At 36.6% G+C, this 21,625-nt stretch overlaps 1 long non-coding RNA gene across 1 annotated transcript in view; it reads left to right on the forward strand.

The window, feature by feature from the left end:
* LOC111609578 overlaps nt 1–21,286 on the forward strand; it is a 55,107-nt gene extending 33,821 nt beyond the window's left edge. Inside the window, exon 3 of the long non-coding RNA XR_002753192.1 lies at nt 21,141–21,286. This is a non-coding gene — a long non-coding RNA (uncharacterized LOC111609578). The remainder of the gene's footprint in view (nt 1–21,140) is intronic.
* Nucleotides 21,287–21,625: the final 339 nt, after the last annotated feature.

A 21,625-nucleotide genomic window follows, 5' to 3' on the forward strand; every position in this document is an offset into this window, starting at 1 on the left:
AGAAGTTGATGTAAAAATAATGTTTGTTTTACCCACAAAATGATTATGCTCAGCAGCAAACAACATATCCCCAACTACAGCATAGAGTAGCTCATCAATGTAACAGCCATGTAGCCTGATGTAAAAACATTTTGCTAGACAATGTCAATCATTGACAAGTTTTAATTATTGTTATCAAATGTTATCAAAAATGTCATTTTGAAGCCAAAAATACCGTAGAAATATACAGAGCCAACCATGAGAATCAACTCATTTAAAGATAAAACTCAGCTTCACACAAACACAAAGACCCTAGCAAAAATGTTTGGCTGTTGAACTGGACCGTTCCAGCTAATTTTCTATTAGCAGCTTTACAAATCTTTTACATTACATTACAATACCAAGGCACATTAAAACAAACCTTTATCTTGGCTTTTTTCTATTCTTCCTCTTTTCTTTTTTTCCCATTTTTTTCTCTGAAGAGCTTTTGCGGCTTTCTTTTCTTCCTCCCTGAAGAATGAGTCCTTTTTTGAGACATTGTTTTGCTCACTGAACTTCTGACCGGAGTTCTGGACATTTGAAAAGAAAGAAAGAAAAAAACAAAACATAATTTTCTTAATGCTTGCTGTGTTTTGTGGTTTGCATTGTAGCTCAGACAGAATGTCATGCAATAAAATTCTACATAAATAACAGCCAACATTTTTTTTGTTTAATTTGTTGCATTTTTTTGTTACAAAAGATTTTGCAATGTTACTCCTCAAGACTAAATCTCAAAGTTATTGATTACTAAAAGCACCACAATTCAATAAATGGATAAATTACTGACTAAATACTTATGTTACAGCTTAAGTAACATGTGAAATATATACATGAATTAAATAACTGTATTTATAACAATTTCAGTCTATTATTAATCTATGTATCAAACAATTATATGGGGAAGTCATTATTGAATCAATCAGATGTATGTTAAAATCATACATAATTATTTTTGTATTTTTTACATTCGCAAAATGCATAGTGAATTTATTTTTCCTACCAGCTTACCCCAATGAAATTTTTGGTTAGGGAAAACAATGGTCTAGTTATGATAATTGGTCAAGAATTGATTCGCTTTGCAAGTTAACCAGTCAGGTAATTTGACAGGTGAATTTTTTTCATTGCATACTGCAGCAAAGTAATCATAATTTTTTTGTTGTTGAAAAAAATGCTGCAATAAATAAATAGATACTATTTTCAACATGTAGTGATGTCAAGTTTCAATAATAGAATTTCACATTTATATATTTTTGAGTAATAATATTGACACATTTATGTAACTATAGGTAATTTGTGTAATTGTACTTATTTGTATAAGTAAGGCCTTATAAATGGTTAGATTGAAGACTGAAACAGAAACACTAAGTAGGTGTTAAGAGGTCATCTAAATTAGCCATTTGGGGGCAAGAATAAAATTTAGAAGTTGATTCACGAACAGTACAGACACACCAACGTGAGTTCAAGTGTGCACACCATTTATGCCAAGAAAAAATAATAATCTCAGTCATTTTTCATGTCTCTTTGTAGTCTAAGTTCAAGTGTGCATCTGCAAAATGAAGAAGAGTGTGTCAGCATCAATGTAAGTATGTGATGAGGTTGCATTGAACTGATGGCTGCAGATATCACTCCCAGATACTTAAGTCATTAAAGTGGATCTGGGAGCCCTGCAGCTGTGCTGGCCCTGACGGTGCCTGATGTTATCACGGTTAAACAGTCACTGCTCTCTATCAGGAGAGAAGAGTACTGAGGCATTCCTGTATTTCTTGCCAGTGTCAGGCCTGTGGCTACTGCAGAGGCCACGGCAAACTTCTATTGTTTGGTTACAGTTTGGGTGTGGTGCTCATGGCTGACATGTCATGTTTTATTATTGATTGTAGTTAGAAATTTGTTGCTTTCCCTTTTTTTCCCACCCAGACTCACCCTATTACAGATGGAAATGAAACTTGTGCCTAAATGGATCACTATATGTTCTTTATTGTTGAGGGATCAAGACGTGCCAGGCAAGACCTGGCACATCATAAAAATTATCAGCTTTACATCAAGATAGTAAAGATTTCCAATTATGTGTGAAAATAGTCATTTAGTGAGTAGGCTGCATTTATAAAATACAGTATATCAAAATATGTTTGTTTTTTTTTGTCTACACCTTCAGTTTATAATATGTGTTTTTGCATTTATTAAATTGTGGTTAAATAAGTTGTAAGTACCTTGTTTAAGAGGTAAGCTTTTTTCACATACGTAATATGAAGAAAAGATACACAATGAATGTCAAGAGCGGTTAAGGAAAAGGCCTAATCAAAAAGAAAGGATTTGCTATAAATCTAATAAAGTTCTGCTCAACTCATCTACAAAAATGCACATCTTTTTTTAAAGAGACAGATGGTGAACAAAGATTGTCAGAATGGTCTTTTGCAACAGGGGGTATTCTATTATTAGTAATGTGTGTTACAAACTTCAGGCATCTAAAATAAAATTTTATATCTAAAAAAGTATTTTTAGATATATAGCCACTGTCACCAGGAAGAGAAGACAGGTTTGTCATGTAAAGGCATCATTCCCATGGTGGGGACATTTGTTTAGTTTTACATTGTAAATCAACAAAATAGATGCACTTTAAAATATTACCAGGATATGTTTTCTATGTTATTCTCTGCAGACACAAAGTATTTTGGCATTTTCGCAGCAGTGAAACAATTTTTTAAGATTATGGAACCTTTTTTTTTGTCTTATACTTGTTTTGGTATTATTCATAATTATCAGAACTTTGAAGTTCAATGATATTCTTAGATTCTTACCTAATATTTTGTCTGCAATTTTGCAAATTTTTAACAACCATGCTAGTGGTAAAATAAATAGACATTATAAGTAAAACAGTCATTAAAAATAACTGCTTGGTGTTTAGTCTCATGATGTCTCAATTAAACACCAGTGTGTGCAGGAGACATATTCAGAAGCACAGATGGCCACTCCAAGAGTGGAGCTGACTTGACAGGTTATGTCGTCATCATTCCTCATGTCTTCACTCAGTCTTCCGATGCTTTTGTCTCTGACGAGTGGAATCGGGCAGAAGTTGGTCCAGAAGTCAAAGGTCTCATGACAGAGGCAACAAATTGTCCGAGGGGGTATCGGCACCTTCAGGGCCTCCATATGCCAGCAATTGTCTCTGGCCTGGATTAGTTTGTGGTATCTAGTTACAGACTTTTATTCCCGTGGAGTCAAGTTCAGCATGGCAATGAGGGCCAGCAGTGCCGCTTAGAGCCCAGTGATTTATGTGTTGCTGAGTGAGAGCAGCAGGTTCAAGTCAGAGGTCTCTGGGCAGGGTAGCATGCCATATATGTTTGTCTGTGTGTTTGGATGTGCATATGAGAAAACATGTACAAGTCACTTCTCTTTACACACTTAAAGCCGCTTGTATGTCCGAGGAGCTGCAGCAAGGGCCAGACCCGAGGTACCGGCAGGAAGCCTTGCTCTGTTTGGCTTGGAGAGTATCCATTTGTTTGACTTTGAACATGCCTGGAGGGGTTTTTGGTGATGTAAAAATAATGACTGACTCTGCAGGGAGGTGGGGTCATCTGAGTATGAGCTGAGCTGATTGGTCAAGTGGAGATGGTGAAGGATTGACGAATGACTTTTGATGACAAAATAACTTTGGGAAATATGGAGAAAAATCATCTCATATGGGTACATTTGTTTTGGCACTTTAAAAGCAACCAGTTGGACAACTTCCCAACGCAATTAATCAAACTGGTTTGGCTATCATTTGATATATTTATGCAAAGATGGAGAAATGCCATCTTTGAGAGATCTAATTACTCAGGCACATAAGTGAGGTCACTTCCTCCTGTACCAACCACCTGCATATTTTCTTTACTTCCTTAAAACAATGTGAAAAAACAACATATCTGTAATTCACTGGAAATATTTATTTAGTATATGATGGCAAAAAAAAGAGTTGTACATTTTCTTTAAGCAATGGCCTCAATCTATATGCATTACACTGTTTTTTAGAGGTATATATCAACCTTTGACTTTTTCTGGCACATTACAATCTCAAACTTCAATATCTTTTATTGGGATTGTATGTGATCGACCACCAAAGTAAGTCCCAATTGGTAGGAAAGAAATACATGTGCTCTAGTATTATTTTGGCATGGTATAGGCATCAGTCACTTTACTCTGATACCTCTATAAAATCCAAAAGCAACTAGAGAGGATGGAGTCAAAGCTGGAGAGAGCTCAGAACATCTGATGAGGTCCTTGAAATAGCATGGCAAAACTGCAAACTTACTAAGAAATGGTCATTCACCAAAATAAAAAGACCAGGCAAGGAGAGATTTAATACTGAAACAGAAAAGAGGGCCATGATAACCTTAGAGGAGCTACAGAGCTCCATCACAATCTTACAATCTAATGACATAAATATTTGTTGTGCACTCCCCAAGTCTCTCCTTAATGGGGAGGTTTCAAGATGTTTTGAAAGAAAATTAGCAAACTAATCATGCAGGGGACAAAACAAACATGTCAAAGAACATACTCTGGTCAGATGAAACAGACTTTTGAGATTGCTATAATTCAATGGTGTACTGTAACAAAATGTGAAAAACATCAGAAATACTAATAGTTATTCAAGAGATAATATAATATAAACAATAATATTTTTTCTAAACCTGGTATTTAAGAAAACCTTGACAGTTTTAATACAAAGTAGGCAGTAAGAAACTGCTTCAACTGTACCCTCAATCAATGAAGGCGTGGTTAACACATTCTGGCTTCATGCACCGCACGTTCTCCCCTATTGGTATTTATATTCCTTTGAAATATGATGTCCTAAAAATGGAACCATATTTATTCTCGATGGTCCATTTTTGGATCCCTCAGATATTTCGAAAATGGGGCATCTGTCCCGTGGCCTGGTCAGCCATCTGGATAAGATGGGACAAGAAGAAGATGTTAATGCACTTCATGATGAGAAAGGAGGATGACACCTTTGACCTTCCCTAGCCTTTGACCTCAGCCGCCAATAAGGAGCCACTGATGTTATGGGTTTCCTATATCGAGCATATGCTGGCCACACTGATTCCTTAAAAGAAATTCTTCATTTCTACACACTGTTTATTATAGCCGCACCCATTGTTGTAAACAGCCGGCTGTAAGAATATAGATATTTACTTCACAGGCTTTCTATTTGATTATAGAAAGAGAAATTGACAAGCATATTGGATATGTTGCCGCACCTTCTCACATCCAGCGTCAGTTGCTTGCCGAGAACTGTTTGTAGATAGAGTGAAAATTGGGATTTGTGGAGTTTCTCTCCATTTTCGCTTAAATTTTTTTTTTGGATGCATATTTTATTCAGCTGAGATTTTGCACACTTATTTTCTCATCCTTGCAGAATCAACATTTCTGTACCACGGAGGCTGTGCACAGAGCTGTGTAACAGGATCGCTCCTTCAATCATTGGCAGCATTTCCAGGAACCACCGCTAGAGCGATAAAAAGAAAATCCCCTCTGTACTTCGTGTGCTTTCCCTTTGACAGCTGTGACAGTTTCAGTAGTCAGTGCATTGACATTTATATAGTGTTTCCCTTGGGGTAGAGCTCAAGAGCTCAAGGTGGTGTTTGGGAGAAATATGAACGTGGAGAGTTTATCCACTTACATATGTAGCTATGGTTTCGCCAAAAGTGGCATTGTAGCAATGACATATCATTGTTCCAAACTGAGATTCAATTAATAATTGGAGCGCATCACCCTTGACCTTAAATTCTTGTCTGGTGTCCTCATGGATAGGAAGGCTAAACACATTGATTTGTACAGTACTTTCAAAATGTGTTTTCTCCCTTACATATTCCATCTGCTTTGTCACAAGTATTTCAGATGATGAAACAAATCATCTGAATATCAAATATTTTGATATTTGACAATGATTACCAGGGTAAATACAGAAACAAAAGTTAAGTAATTGATATGTTTCAGTCTGGAAAAGTTGAGAAGTCATTTCTAAACCTTTAATACTCCAGCAAACTAACTATTAATGATGAAAACATGAAACAGTGGTGAACCTTCCCAGGAGTGATCACCCAACAAACATTACTTCAAGAGCTCACAGATGACTCACCAAATAGGTCACAGAAAAACCCAGCATTAACAGTCTCACTTGCCCCAGTTGAGGTCAGCACTGAGGATTCAACAATAAGAAAGAGAGACCAGGCAAAACGGATCAGTGGAGGAATTTCAAGGCCAAAACAACTGATAACAAAAAGGTCACAAAGGCCCATTTCACATGTGGAAGAGATAAAAATATATAGTTGATCCCCGACATTTTTGAACAAAAATTAAGCTTTTGGAAGTTGTACATCTCAAATAAAATGGCATAAAACCAACACAGCGTTTTTCAGAAAATATAATTTAGCACTACTTAAATATGATGGAAGAACTGGATGACTTACTTTTACTGATGGAACCATTAATTCTGCTCCGGGCCTTAAAATTTGGGAGGAGAATGGATATAAGTGAACCAACAAATCAATCTTTGAATTGCTCCAAAAAGCACAGAATGACAGTTTTGGAGTTGCCATTCATTGTGGTTGTATGAAAGCATCATTTGTATATGATAACATACATTGTTTGCTTTTTAAGAAACATTTGAATCCCACTTTTTGTACACAATTAAATTCAGAAACATCAACTGGTTGATCAAGACTGGTTTTATAGATTTTTCTAACATTTCTTCAAAATTTTACATTGAGGATAATTTTTTACACACAAATAATTGACTGAAAAAGAGAGTTGCAGCTCAGCAGGCTGCTTGTTGCATCAGCAGGATTTTTCCATAATTCTGGCTGACTATATGACCACTTATCTTGGCAGCATTCATAGGTTTCATTTAAACTTGGTTTCCTGGCACTTGACTCCCTTTTTAGCAGAACCCACACATTTTCAATAGTGTGGACATTGGAGTACTTGAGAAGGCCTGTCCACAACCTCAATGTTACCATAGTTTTCCATTCTCAAACAAATTGTGGTGTGTGTTTCAGATCACTGAGCTTCTGGTATGAATCTTAGCTTCAACAGTTGACATAATCTCTCACAGACCAAATGCTGGATGAAGAAACGTTTAATGGCCAATTTAGACAAATATTAAGCTATTAAATATGCTTCTGATCAATACCTTAAGATCCTTGAAGTATTTTTTATGCTTTATGTAGAGCTTCAACTGGTGAAAATGTGAAAAAAGGAGCAAGAAACACAAAAAAAGATGCATGTGAATTATTAAAAACTGCATTTAACTCTCAAATATGCAGTAGTTACACTATGGCAAAAGTCACATTCAAAAAGTTAAAACATTTTTTTTTTTACCTTACGTACAATTAGAAATGGGCTGTTTGATTTATTTCTTTTTTATGTCTCCTGACGTATTTTGACAGATTTCAAAGAAGGAAGTCTCAGTCAATCAACAGCAGAAGTATCTTCATTTCCTTCACACATCCACTTCCAGAACTGATACCTGGGCTGTCCGGGATTCACTTCCAGTCATCCAGTCAGTCCTCTGTGCTAAACATTGACCATGTGACCTCTGCTCATGATCCCTGAACTGTGATGTTGACCCCTTGTACAGGGGGATGGGCTTCATGTATGTCTCAACTGGCCGTCTCCATTGACTACCTGCCAGGCACCTGCTCTGAGAAATGAAGCCAAGGCAAATGCCTCTCTAGGGAGCCTTTTGGACTCAGCAGACAAGGCCTGGCCTCAGCCCTGCATTTGAATAGGCTTTGAGTGGTCCTGGTAAACCAATCTCCCTAATTATCTATTGAAAGGACATTTTTTTTCCTTGCCTAGTCATTACCTTGATTTCAATTGCTGAAAAGTAACATGGAGAAACTAAAAAAGAAGGGAGGGAGAGGATGTGGGAATAAATACATGCGTCCATACGTGCGCACACACCATTGCACACTTGCGAGACATCTAGAAACGCAAAAGACTCAGCATTGTCCTGATTTCAATAAGGTTAATTGTAGGTCGGAGGGAGCAGCTTTTACACATAAATCCAGAATGCAGGAACAGGTCAAGGCTATCAGGAGGAATAAACATGAATAAATGGCTTTTAGCTACATTTTGCTGCATCAGTAATTGCTGTTAGGGCAGGCTGTTTTAGCACATGATTGGTTTGCCCCCAAATCATCATTCTTGTCAAGTAACTAGAGTGGCCTCAGTTTGAATATGAAGAATTGTTTTCACTGAGACCCACTTATTCTGGATATTAAGTAGTTCCACAACATTACATCTTGCTGATTTTTTCTTTATAAAGGAATGCAAACAAAACTGACATTGATTTTGGAGTGATAAATACATATTATGAAATAAATATACCAGAGGAGCTGTATTCTCCTCTGCTTACTTTACTTTTCAAATACAAGAAGTGTAATATGTTGAATTTGAAATCCTTCCAAGATGCACAATTTTTGATTTTGGGCTTTGTGATGTCAACAAGTTTTTACATTTTGTGACATGTCAATCTTAAAATGTGTTGTGATGATTTCATTTCAAATGACAGACTAACACACAGTTAAACACATTTTTTAAAGGAATTCAATGTACTGTTTCTAATTTTTTTTACAAATCAAAACGTAAAAGGTGGGATGCCCATTTATTTTCAGCCCAATTATCTCTGATAACCCAAGATAAAATCCTGTGGCACAAACCTATTGTTGAAGTCACAGAATTAAGAGTCCAACCATATCTACTGTAATTTAATATGAGTGTAAATCCAGCTGTTCTGCAATGGTTCCAGATGTTTAAGGACAATTAATTAACAAAAAGCACAATGAACACCAAGGACCATTTTAACTCTGGTGGCTCTAGATCCACAGCTCAGCAGAGCGAACCTTTTCGCGGGACAATTGTTAATCAGAGTACACTTCACAAATTTGGCGCTTTTGCAGGAATACTAAAAAGGAAGCCACTATTGAAATAAAAAACAGATATTCCTTTTACAATTGGCTACAGGCCATGTGGGAAATATAATTAAAATATGGAAGAAAATCTGAATGAAATTAAATTGCACGTCACCCTGAAAAAGCCAATAAGGTTAATGTGTAACATGGTGATGGTAGCATTTTCTCTGGAGATGCTTTTCTTTTGCAGGGATAGAGAAGGTTACCAGAGTTGATGTAAATACTGATGGAGCTAAATACAGGGCAATCATGGAATAAAACATGTTCACCTGCTCTTCTGCACAAATCCCCCCCAAATATACATTGGCATTTCTGTTTATAGCTTGACGTAAAAAAAGTTGAAGGGGTATATATAATCTCCTAAGGCTCTAAAACTCTGACAAAACACTGAGATTGTAATTTACACAGGTGAACTGATGATGCTCAATGATGTTTTGTGTTAATTCTGTGCTGAACCTAATGAAAGGTGAAAGAGCTATTGAACTCAATGTGAACTTTTTTCTTATCAACTGTACTTCCATTAAATTATCTGATCATCCAAACAAACCACTTGGAAGAGGTTTTATCAAAAGTTCTTTAAAAAAATTTATATTGTTTGTGGGCTCCAGTTTCCCTAATTAAAGCTATCTACATGCTGTACTGCTGGGTCAAGAGCTTGGAGGGAGTCACTTAGGAGTGTGCTCTCCAGGTCTCTAGGGTTGTTCTCAGAAAGCTCTTGGGGCTTGCATGCAGTCGCTGTGTTGTGAACGAGATAAGAGGGGACAGAACTATCCTTTGAAACTAAATATAAATTCTAACAGGCAGCATTTGAAATTAATTAGTGTATTTTTCCTGCATGTTTTCTTTTTTTTTTTTTTTTTACATTAAGACAAACCTAAAAAGGTAAAGCAACATTGTGCATAGTCATAGTTACAACTTTAAGAAGCAGAGAAAATATTACAAATACTACATGACTGATTTGTTTTTCCAAACTCTAAATCTTATAATCCAACTGAAAAAGAAATTGAACAAACAATAAAAGCATAAGCTTGATAATTGCTAAAATGTTATGTGCAGAGTAAGTGCAGCAGCAGCAGGGGCTTTATTATTCCATTCTTTGAACTTCTCTGAATGACCGTCTATCTTAAGTTCTTTAATCTCCACCAGGCTGTCTGCTTCCACAGCAGCGCCTCTAAATCTTCTCCCACCTTTGGACTCTGACTGGAACTTTAACTGTCTCGACTCTCTGATCTCAGAGCACACACACACCAACAACAAACACACACACCGACCCACACACACGCACAAAGGAGCTTAAATTCTCACATCTCACAACGTTCTACTTCATGAATGCAACCAGAAAACATTTTCCAAGGTCAAATATTCTCCAGTGCTACTACAGATTAAAAATGATACTAATTGTTCTCATACAGAGGTTATTAAAAATAAACAAATTCTGTTTCAATGAAAAGTTTCTTTGACATAAATACTTTTTATTTACCCCTTCATATTAATTTAAAAACAAAAAAGAATATTTATTAGAGGAAAAATATATAAAAATTCAAAACATCTAACAAAGCATCTTTTCGTGAATTGTCTTTGAGGTCCTGGAAATTATTGTTAGATTCTATGTGTGCAATCTCCTATTATCTATGTTTTTCTGGATTAAAGGACAAAGTTATAAGACTGAAGTTTTTTTTCTTTTATTCATAAATTATTATCCTTTGTGTCAGGATTTTTTTTCCAATTTTCTTTTTTGATTTTCTTAAGTCATAAAAAAAAGGGTAGGAAAAACAATTTGCAAAAAAAAAATAATAATAATTTTATTTTAGGTAATCAGTTGTAATTTTCTCCAAATACAAAGTTGTTATTTGAAAAATACATCAGTAGTATTGTTCTTTAGGGGTTATCTGATGACACAACATATATTTTTTTACCTGCAAGATTCATCTACAGTAGAAGGAGGGACAGGGTCGGTTGGCATGCTTTTTTGTCTGTCGGCCATATTGGATTTAATAAAAAGTTATTTCTTGCATTTGCAGCTGATGGTCAGTAGTTGATAGTGTATTTTATGATGCATTAGTGTCCACTTCAGTGGTCTGTGTGCATTTATAACATAAAAATCCACAAGACGTACAGGACAATGGCTTTTAGATAGCTGTCCACTGTAGTGACCACTATGCATGAAAGGGTTAAGGGAAACATCCATGGCTGGCTAAAATATTTAAATAGCTGTTATGGAAGTGTGATCTGGTGTGAATTTTGGGACAAAATGTACAATTTGGCATAAAAAGAGCATCATACCCACACTGAAACTTGGAGGTGACAGAATTATACTTTGGGGTTATATTATAGAGCTAGGGTTTTTGTCAAGGTGAAAAAATTATGAACAGTTTGAAATACTTAAAGGTTTTGACCCAGTATGTTTAGGTGTTTGTTCAATAGCAGATTGTCAGAGTTGACAATAAATGTCCTCATAATCTGATAGATGGAGATTTGCAAGGTGACAATGTGGCAAGCTCATGTACTTTAATCAAAATTATTAACATATTGGTTGATAATAGTTGGTAATTGGTTGATAATTAATGATTGGCTGGCAGTGCACACTTATGGAACCAGACTAATGGATCTTTTTCTATTTTTGTATTTTTTTCCGCAAAAGGATTTAGTTTTCCTTCACATTTCCAGCAAGCAGAAATGTCATATGAAACACATGGAAAAATCTTCTTGAAACAAAGATGTTTCCCTATTCATAAGACTACAAATTCTTTACAAGTGCCTACAACCATAGTTGATCCCAAGTTACCTCTGACCTACAGGGTCAAGACTCATGACTTCCAGTAGAATAAAACTGTCAGGCCCCACTAGCTGGCTACAATGGTCAAAATAATGAAGTAGTGTCAGGATATGGTATTGTTCTCGGTAGCTGTGACTGTATTCACAGCCCCAGTGTGGCTTCTGTCAGGAATAATAAGCACTGTGTAGTTCAGCCTCTTCTCCTCACACAAAGTTTGGACCCTCTGGGCTTCTGTCTTCAGCACATACACCACGCAGTAAAGCTCTGCCAATGAGATCAAACATCTTAGGAAAGCGGGCTTTGCGCATCCATTTCCCACTTGTAGGCTTGGTTAACAAACATGTACGTTATCCCTCTTATTTGTTCATACATTAAATGCTCACATACTCAGACATTCGTACATGGGAAGGATCGAGTAAACTCAGGATTAGATGCTTTACATCAGCGTTCAGAAGTACTCCAATAAGCTTTCTGCAGACAGCAGGTCCTTAGACACTTCATTTATCTTCCAGAACAGGGACCACTTCAAGGGCCCTCGGAGGTGCCTGGCGCTGAGGTCATTGCTGGGGGTGGGTCTCTCTAAAGATTTAGGGCCATAAGAGAGGGATTAAGCAACAGTGTACCTATTATCATATTGGAGAGTAAAAAAAGTCAAGTTTGTGCTATAGCACAACAAAAGTGCTACAGACAAAAGTGCTATAAAACAAAAGTATACTTTTGTTTTATTCAGTCATGTTTTCAGACTTTTAAGCACCACTAAAATTGGATTAATTAAAGTTTTTTAGTTTTATTACAACTAAATGGTCTACAAATCTTAAGCCCTGATTCAACATTTGAGATTAGTAATAGGAATTTTCTTAGACTGTGTATTTTTTTCTTCTTCCTAAAAAGATAGTTTTAGGAAGATAAATTATATTTTAAAAACTGCATTAGCCAGTAGGACAAATCGGGACAGCTGAGGTAAAAAGTACCAATATCAGCCCTGATTTAACAGAGGCAATAGTTTCTGTGAGTCTCAGGTTTTCAGAAAGTTGGTTTCAGTTCTGAAGAGCATATAAGAAAAGTATTGCTTCCCCTTGTTTAGTTCTGGTCCTGCAAAAACTTTAACCTGAGGGGTGTCCATACCTGAACAGTGACTCTGAAATCTGGGATGACAAGCGTGCATTGTATTTTTGAGTAATATTTCATGTAAAATCTCAAATTTTGGTTTTGTTAATAAGATTGTAGTAGATATGTATTAGAATAGACTTTGTATGATTGTTGGAACTGAGTCATGGACTACTGTAAAGTGGTGATAGAATGTTATAAAATTATACATCATGAACATAGATATTGCCAGAAATGTTGTAATGCTCAATGGTCTGAGCTAGCAGGAGCATATTAATTAAAAGTGGCCAGAGAATTTTGCCTTCAGCAACCCCAATTATATTTGTTTGAATATATTAATAACCATTAAACAGGATAAAACTCCCTTGGTATTCCACAAAAGATCTGAACCAGGTTTAGCACAGTACCTGACAACCTCACTCGCATTTTCAGTCTATCAATCAGGAAATTATCAACGAAGTTGAATGCAGCTCTGAGATTCAGTAGAATCAAAACAAACAGTTTTGGAACGTTACTGTTAAGGCATTTGGAAGTAAAACTTAAAAAAAAACATCAGTTGTCATCAGTATTAATCAGGCTCTGCTACATTTGTTGTTATGGGAAGACATACTTCAGTGTTCATGGCAATTTCATGGTGGGGATGGAAAAGCAGGCACTGCTTTACCTGACTATAATGTCTCATGTGAAAGCTTTGAAACCGAGAGCTTCTATTAACATACAAAAAAGGCAAGATTGAGCAACTGACCAGACAGCTGGCAGTGCCACAAGTGTTCCTAGGTCAGTCAAATGCAATATCAAGTAGATGGTAGTCTTCTTGAATTACTTAGAGTCTCTTCATGGTTAGCTCAACCAGATGATGGATCTTCTTGCCTCATCTCGAAAACTATTCCCTATCCACATCCTAGATAAGAGGCAGAACAGGGAAACTGTTCTGACTCCCGACACTTTGGTGAAATAATTTTATGAGACATAACATTATGACCACCAGTTAAATCATGTATTGTTACCATTTTTGCTGAGTCTGACTTGTAAAAGATTGGAATCCACTAGGAGTTGCAAGGTGTATTGTGGTACCTGGCATCAAGCATTAGCACCATATTCTGTAAGCTAAAAATGTGGAGCATCTGTTGATCAGACTTGTTTGCCCACAGATTCTCAACTGTGGACAGACAATTGAGAACTTGCTCAAGTTTGTTGTCCCAGACATAGTTTCAATGAAAAGGTCTATAGTAGATCTTTTGTAAGAATCTGTAGGCATCCGGTATATGTGCAAATAACTTTCACATTGTAGAACCCGATGTATCCAGGAAGACACATTAGGTCACCATAGTGCAATGTTTTTCAGAGGTCAGTAAAGCACACATTATCATATATCCATGTATATCCATGTGATATGTAAGAAAATTTGATCACATCAGACCTTGTTCTTCAATGGTCTCATTTCCAAATTTTGCTGCCTTGTGGCTCTGTCATTGGTTCACAGTTCATATTATGTAACATGGTAAGATGCATTGTGTATTCTGACACCTTTATATTGAAACCACCGTTAACTTCTTTTGATCTGCAGTAGCCATTGGATAAAACCACTTGGACCAACACTTTAGGCACCATGTTTGGGAATAAGCCTTGGCTCCCCATGAACCAGTTATTGGTCAACACAGTTTTTTCTTTCAACCCTCAGGATGGGTAGATAAAATCAGGAAAACCCCACCAGATCTGCAGTTCTCCAGTGACTTAGCAATCACATTCACCTTTTTTCTTCTTCAATACATGTGCAAGAAACCACTCTTCCACACATAAAATAATTTAGCTGTAATTCCACATCAGTCATCTTTACTCTTTTCTTACAGAGTAGCTACATGGATAGTTTAAAATAGCAATAAACATGTCATAATGCTGTCTTATGTTTGTTGGTGCTTTTATTATGTGTATGGATGAAGATGGAGCTGTGGGTTGAGTGATGACACTGGTGGTGCAATCTCACCGACATCTGCTTCTAATCTGCAACATGAAAAAGACACTCTAATGACCCCATACCTGCCCCTGAAGATCGTCTGCCCCTGTTCTGTTTCCTCCGCCTGATGCTGGTCACTCTCATTTCAACCCAAATCAAACAGCATATCGGGTTACACAAGATTTCTACTGCAACGTTGCAATCAGACATAGACGAGAGAGAGGCTGTGTGTGCAATTTATGTGCTCTTATTCTTTCACTAGTCCCAGACAGCCTTGTGATGCAGAGTTTTGCGTTTGCTGTAGGTGTTCAGTTTTGCTTGTTTTTGACCAGTATTCAGGTCTAAAGCTTGATGTTGATAGACAGCCTATATTTCCATTTAACACTCCTGCAGGTCCTTTGCAAAAATGAAATAAGTTGCAGAGAAGCACACAGGGGGAGTAGAATATATGGGGTGGTGAAGTTTGTGGTGGAGGTGGGGACTTTCCAGACAAAAATTACCTCACAAGAGGAAAGTATTTGTTTTAGAGAAATTAAGAAAGAAACAGCTCTGTAGCCAAAAGCCCAACCCAAATGGATGAGAGATGTAAGAATGTGGGTGACTGAAACATGGCTCCAATTTGTTTTAACTGGCTATAGAAGTAAGCATGGTAGAGCTCTCAGGACTTGGTAGCTGTAAATCTTGTTCCTTGCAGGAGAACTGTTGGTTCATAACCTTTCTGTCTTGCCTCTCAGTCCCTCCTTCCCTCCTCCCATGGGTATGTTTAACTGGGGAAACAGAGGTTTTTTATACTTTATTTCACTTCCATGTCGATGGCAAACACTTTCTCGCTTTTTCTGCTGAAGTCCAACAGACACACATACACAAACAAACATACACGCATTTGATTTGACCCTAATTTTGCAGGATCCCCGAACTGTGTCTGTCCAGGCCAGCTGCAGGAGGACAAGGACACAACACAGAGATACATTAGAGAAAATCACTTCCCCCTTTCAGCAACAATGGCTCTAGGAAGTTGTGCAATTCTTCCGATATCTGTGCTCCCTCTATCTGACCATAAATGCTTTTATAATTGCATTATTCTATGGCCAGCTGACATGTATAGATTGCAGTGTTGCGACGTGAGCTTCTGCTTCCATTTGTGTCATAAAATTCAAAGCATGTTGCAAATGTAGCACTATATATATATATATATATATATATATATATATATATATATATATATATATATATATATATATATAAATGTTAAGAAACAGTGTTCAAATAGTTTGACTTCATTATAAGATTTTATTATAGATTTGTATTATATCTATTTAATTGTGAAGGAATATGGCAGACAAGTTCAGAACTTTTGAAAATTTTGAATTTCCAAAATATTTTTTGTCCGTATTAATCTGATAAAAGAAAATGGTTGATAAAGCCACAGTCAAAGCAAACACATCTTTAGAGGATCTGTTTAAATATGTAAATGATTAAATAAATCAGATAGCATTTGCACTAAAATGAATTATTTCATCATTTTGCTTATTCACTATCTGACTAAGGTGTCAGCTGCCCTATGTGTAGTAAATGTGACTCTGTCCATGAGAGTCCAAGACAACGTTAGAAATCAGAAATGACTGATTTCTGATTTCATTCTGATATCATTGTTCACACATTTAAGACAAGCCCCAATGACTTTTTTCTCTACTCATGTCCCAGAACGCAGTCATACTGACTTAAATTTTTTTACTTTTACTTCACCTTCAATATCCCCTTTTACTGATTCTTTCCTCAGTGGAGCAGAGGCTGTAAAGTGTTGGTGCCTGCTGTTATATTTGCACTCAGGCCTATGAGTTGCACACTGCTGCGTTGCAAAGAGCTGAGTGCCTCTTGTGTAGGTCAGTACTCGGGGTTTACACAGGGGGCAAGGGTGTTAATGCTACATGCTTTAAAGAACAACAAGATGTCCTCACTTCAGGCCTAACAGGCACCCTGGGTAAAAGCTGGAACTAATCTGTGGTGTGTGTGTGTGAGAGAGCTCAGTGTAAGAGAGTTTCACAATGTGTGTAAAAAAAACTAAAAAACATCACCGAAAGTGCCGCATTGCATTTCTAAGGAAGTAAAGTTCAAAGGTCATTTTGCCACTCTAAGTTCAAAAAGTAGTTGGGACTGATAACTTGTTATTCACTTTTTAAATTAAAATGATTGCATTTGCTTTGTTTTTGCCTTATTTTTCTCCTCTGCTCTGATGATACTGCTTAGATCAATAATTAGCTTCAGTCTCACTAATTATTTCATGCCTTTTGAGTGATCCCTTTGAATTCTTATTATGTCCAAATGATTTATTCTGTTTAAAGAGATTAAATGAAAGGAAGAGTTAATGGCAGCTATTTTTTTCAAACATAATCTTCAGTATTTCCAACATTATCTCAATGTAGCACAATGCAGACCTGAAGTTTTAATCCAAAGGAATAGATTTTTCCAAATAAGCATACTTTGACAATATTCTTAGTCAGTCTTTCAGATTTACCCATGACAAGTTCTCATTCTATGCAGATGACACCCAAAATCTTGTCTAAAAATTATTTATTTAAATCCTATGTTTATTCTTAATTCCTTAATTCAAGCATAATTATTTTTGAATGATGCCAAAGTAAATATTAATGTCTTTGAATCCTTGCATTTTTATCGGCAAAGGTTTTGATACAATATTGAAATTATTAGGATGCTGATAGGTTAAACCTTTATGCACACAGTTGAACATAGCTTAATGCTACATGTATATCATATGTTTATGTTTTAGCATAACAGAAGCTGTCCAGGGTAAGCCACATCTAGCTCAGAAAAACTTGGCTTAGGTCACTGCGTTGGTAATGAATGGAAACACATTTGTGTGCAGATCAATTTTTATAACCTTTGTGTGTTTATTAGATATTCTGAGGCAAATGCAATAAAGTGGCCAAAGCCAATATAGTATGCCATGAGGGGTGGTGGAACAGTTCCAAACAGTAATGTCACCTCTATGAACCAAGCACTAATATTATACACAGGCTGAGGGTTTGAATCAAAGTGGTGTTTTTATGAGTAAATATATTTGATTAAACCCACACAAGGCTGGAAATTACAAAAAGCTCAGTTTTTAGGGTGATTATATGTTTTCCTGTTTCTTTGCAGGGTTGTGAGCAGGCAAATACATATACTCGCACTAGTTTACTCCAACCAAACATACACACAAACACAGTCACACACGTTGTCCTCCCTTATGCAGCCAAGGGAAGTAATGAAAACAAATGGCAGAGTTCTTTTCCCACTGGGACCCAAGGAGGAACTTAGTCATCAAGCTAATTTTATTCTTGTCTGGCCCAGAGACTCCATTTCCTCTGGGTGTTTTTACAAACGCTGGGTTGCACCACACCATCGGCCAGTGATGGATATGAGGGCCTGATGGCCGGATGGCAGATGCTGGCCCTGTAACTCAAGCTCCAAACACTTGCCTCTGCGCCCTGTGTTTCTCACTCAATGCAATGTTGAGGCTTAAGTTTGAATGCAAACAACTAACAAAATTTAGCTTTTGTTTCTCAGACCAAAACATATTACAGACAATCAGAACGTGCTTCCACTGGAATCACCATATTCTTATTAGAGTAAAAGATAAGAATACAATCACCAGTGATTTAGGTAAAGTACAAGTTAGGAAATTTTTGGTTATTTTTCTAAAGAAATACTCAAAATGAAAATTCAGCTGAAATTTAAAGAAATAACATGCAACATTGTAAACCTGTGTGTATGTTTTCTGTTGGGACAAAACTTCTCAGCAAGGAGCAACCTGCTGATGTTATGAAATAATATAAAATAAGTGTCATCAATTCATACTGCAAATAATAATAATACAGTAGTCTGATTTAGGAATCGTGTTACAGTGCCAGATTAGTGAGCTTCAATACTAAGAGCTCCTGTTTCTTATATAGTGAGTGTGTTAGCCTTCCGAAAAGATGGTCATTACGTACAGTTAGGTGTTATAATCTTAACCTTTTTACCTAAATATGTCAGAGTGACTATTTATATTACACAAATATATTTACACCTCAAGAACTTTATACCGTTTTGAGACATCACAAACTTCAATGTGTTTTACCAGGATTTTATGTGATAGACCAACACAACATGTCTTTTCAGCCTCGGGCTTTCTTCAGGTATTGCCCTGCATTAGCTCCTCGTTTCTGTTCCCTGCTGAAGAGAAGCATCCCTAGATCCTTATACTGCCACTACCACCGTTTTCCATTGGGATGGTTTTAGAAGGATGTTTTTTGATGGAAATTCATACTCTTTCTCAACACATGTCGACTAGGAAAAAAGTCAACTGGAAGAAAAACCATGTGTAACAGATTTTCTCACTGCTCTGCTTTCTGTAGGACTAATATCCCAAATCTCTAAGCGTCCCCAAAAACATTGAAGTTGGTTATTTTAATATGATAAAATGCGGAATTGACTCCATATATGAAGGGGCCAATCTATTTGTTAAAGAAAATAAAATACACAATTCTGTATATAAAAAAAAAAAAGATAAGCATTCAATATTTGCGGGAAATGAAAGCAACTTCTATGTTTATGAAAAATGAGTGAAGTTTCTTTCATTTCTTCTTTAAAATATAATGTTTGCTCACATATGTTACAATCTGTTTTCCTCATTTTCAGGCATAACAGATTGTTCCACTTTCTCTAAAAAGCTATACCAAACATTTCCCAGATCAATAATGAATGCTAAAAACTAATTTTTCCCAAAGTTGTTGCTCAAGAGGGATGTGGAATGTCACAATGGCTCATTGGGTTTTGCTGGATTAGTTGGATCAGTATTACATCTTTCCATTCTTGCTCACACCATAATCCCATTCTGTGACATGCACACAGCTGGAAGCTGAAGACACTTGGGACGAAGAGAAAAGAAAGCCAAATGGCCTCCTGTTTCAGCTCCTCTTTTACCAGCTTGAAGCCTTCATTCCAATGCACCCTACATGGATTATTCAGTGACTGGATACCCTTTTAGTCCAGGCTGGGGCCAATTGCAGCAAAAAGAACCTTATTGTTGTTGATTTGTTAGTAAGCAGCAACTTTCAGGAGAGAAGGGAAACATTAAAAAGCAATTAATATATTGGAGTGCAATAGAAAAAGGGGAGCCGCCTTTGCCTCCAGTGGGACGAATGATCTTTCCCGCACAACCTCAAAATGCAGAAAACATGAAAAAGGGAGCTTTTAGTGTGACTTCTGCTCATCCCCACGGACAGATGACTGATGGAGGAAAGCGAGGGACAAACAAAGGCAGTTTATGATCAGCATAATCAATGTGACATCAGCACAGCAGCATAATGTGCGGGGGTTGGAGTGGAGCGGGTTAGGAACACAACACTGTGATTACATCTTTGCCTGGAAGAAGTTTTTCTCAGGCTTTTACCACCCGTCAAGGAAGTCTTAACATCATGGCTGGATATCAGCGGCACCCAATTTAAAAGCAGTCAAGCATGCATTTAAATTTTAACTTGACATGTTCTGTACATTTTGCTGTGCTTGTTGTAAAAAAAGCAACCTCTTTCTTCTTATTTGCCTGACATTTTTCAAGAAATGTGAGAAATAAATTGAGACTAAATGTATCTATAATTATTAAGAAAGCAAACGGAGAAGCTCTTTTCTTTCCATGTATGTAAACAAAAATGTCTAACATTTTATATATTCTATACATAGTCCCAAACAATACTTTAAATATATTTAGACATTCAGCTCAAAATATGACTGTCTTTGTAAAAATCTAAACTTCACCAGTCTTTAAAGGTCTGCTTGAATCCATTTGCAGTGGCCTACCAAATGATGACTGAAAATGCTGAACAACAATCAGCAAAATAACATAAAGTATAAAATTACCACAATATTTTCTTCCTGCAATGTCTCACAGTGCAGCATTATAAGTGGCATATTGGGTAGTAAACCTTGTCCCACAGATGGGGAACTCATGAAGAAGCTTTCCTTATGAATAGAACCAGAGCATTATCTGCCCATATCTTGAATATGCCACAATCTCTGACCAAATGGCAGCATGTGTTCACCTGTGTTCACACAGAATGAGAAGAGATTAGCTCACTATGCAAACAAACACCATGTTTCCTCATCACTATATACATCATCTTATTAACTTGTATTGTTTTCATATCACAAATGACATACTAAACAAAAAGAAGACATTTTTCCTACACACATTTGTGTTCCTTCTTGAAATGGTTTGTGACCACCATCAGCCCTTCTGACATGCACACACAGATTGAGGTGTTTATGAAGCATGTTTTTTGTCCATCCCTTTCAGGTCCCACTGTTCACCGAGTCCAAGGATGAGATGAGGAGAAGGGCATCACTTGTAGTCGGAACCACTCAAAACGGTGCATACTTCTGCCATGACAATAAAAGGAAAAGGAAATCAATTTTGGCTGTGATTGGCAGGGCTCATTAGAGAACAACCAAGGTAAATGTGTAAAGCAACAACTCTTCTGTGAAAAACAAAAACACACACACATACACACGCCCACACACCCCGATATACACTGTAGGAAAGATGCAATTGCCACTCTTGATCAAAACACCATGGTAACAGGACACAGTGAGCTAAAAGTGGCATGTTAACCCCAAATAAAAAATTGAACTTCTATAAGCCCATAATCAAAATCTGTAAACAGATGAGATGAAAATTGACGGTTAGTAAACCTTTGTCAATACTGATAAAAATGAAACAAATACTGATGCAAGTGTATCAAGTGTAAACCATAAACCAGTACTTTGTAATGATTAACTACT

Source organism: Xiphophorus maculatus, chromosome 8 (assembly GCF_002775205.1).
Source record: "Xiphophorus maculatus strain JP 163 A chromosome 8, X_maculatus-5.0-male, whole genome shotgun sequence".
Lineage (NCBI taxonomy): Eukaryota > Metazoa > Chordata > Actinopteri > Cyprinodontiformes > Poeciliidae > Xiphophorus > Xiphophorus maculatus.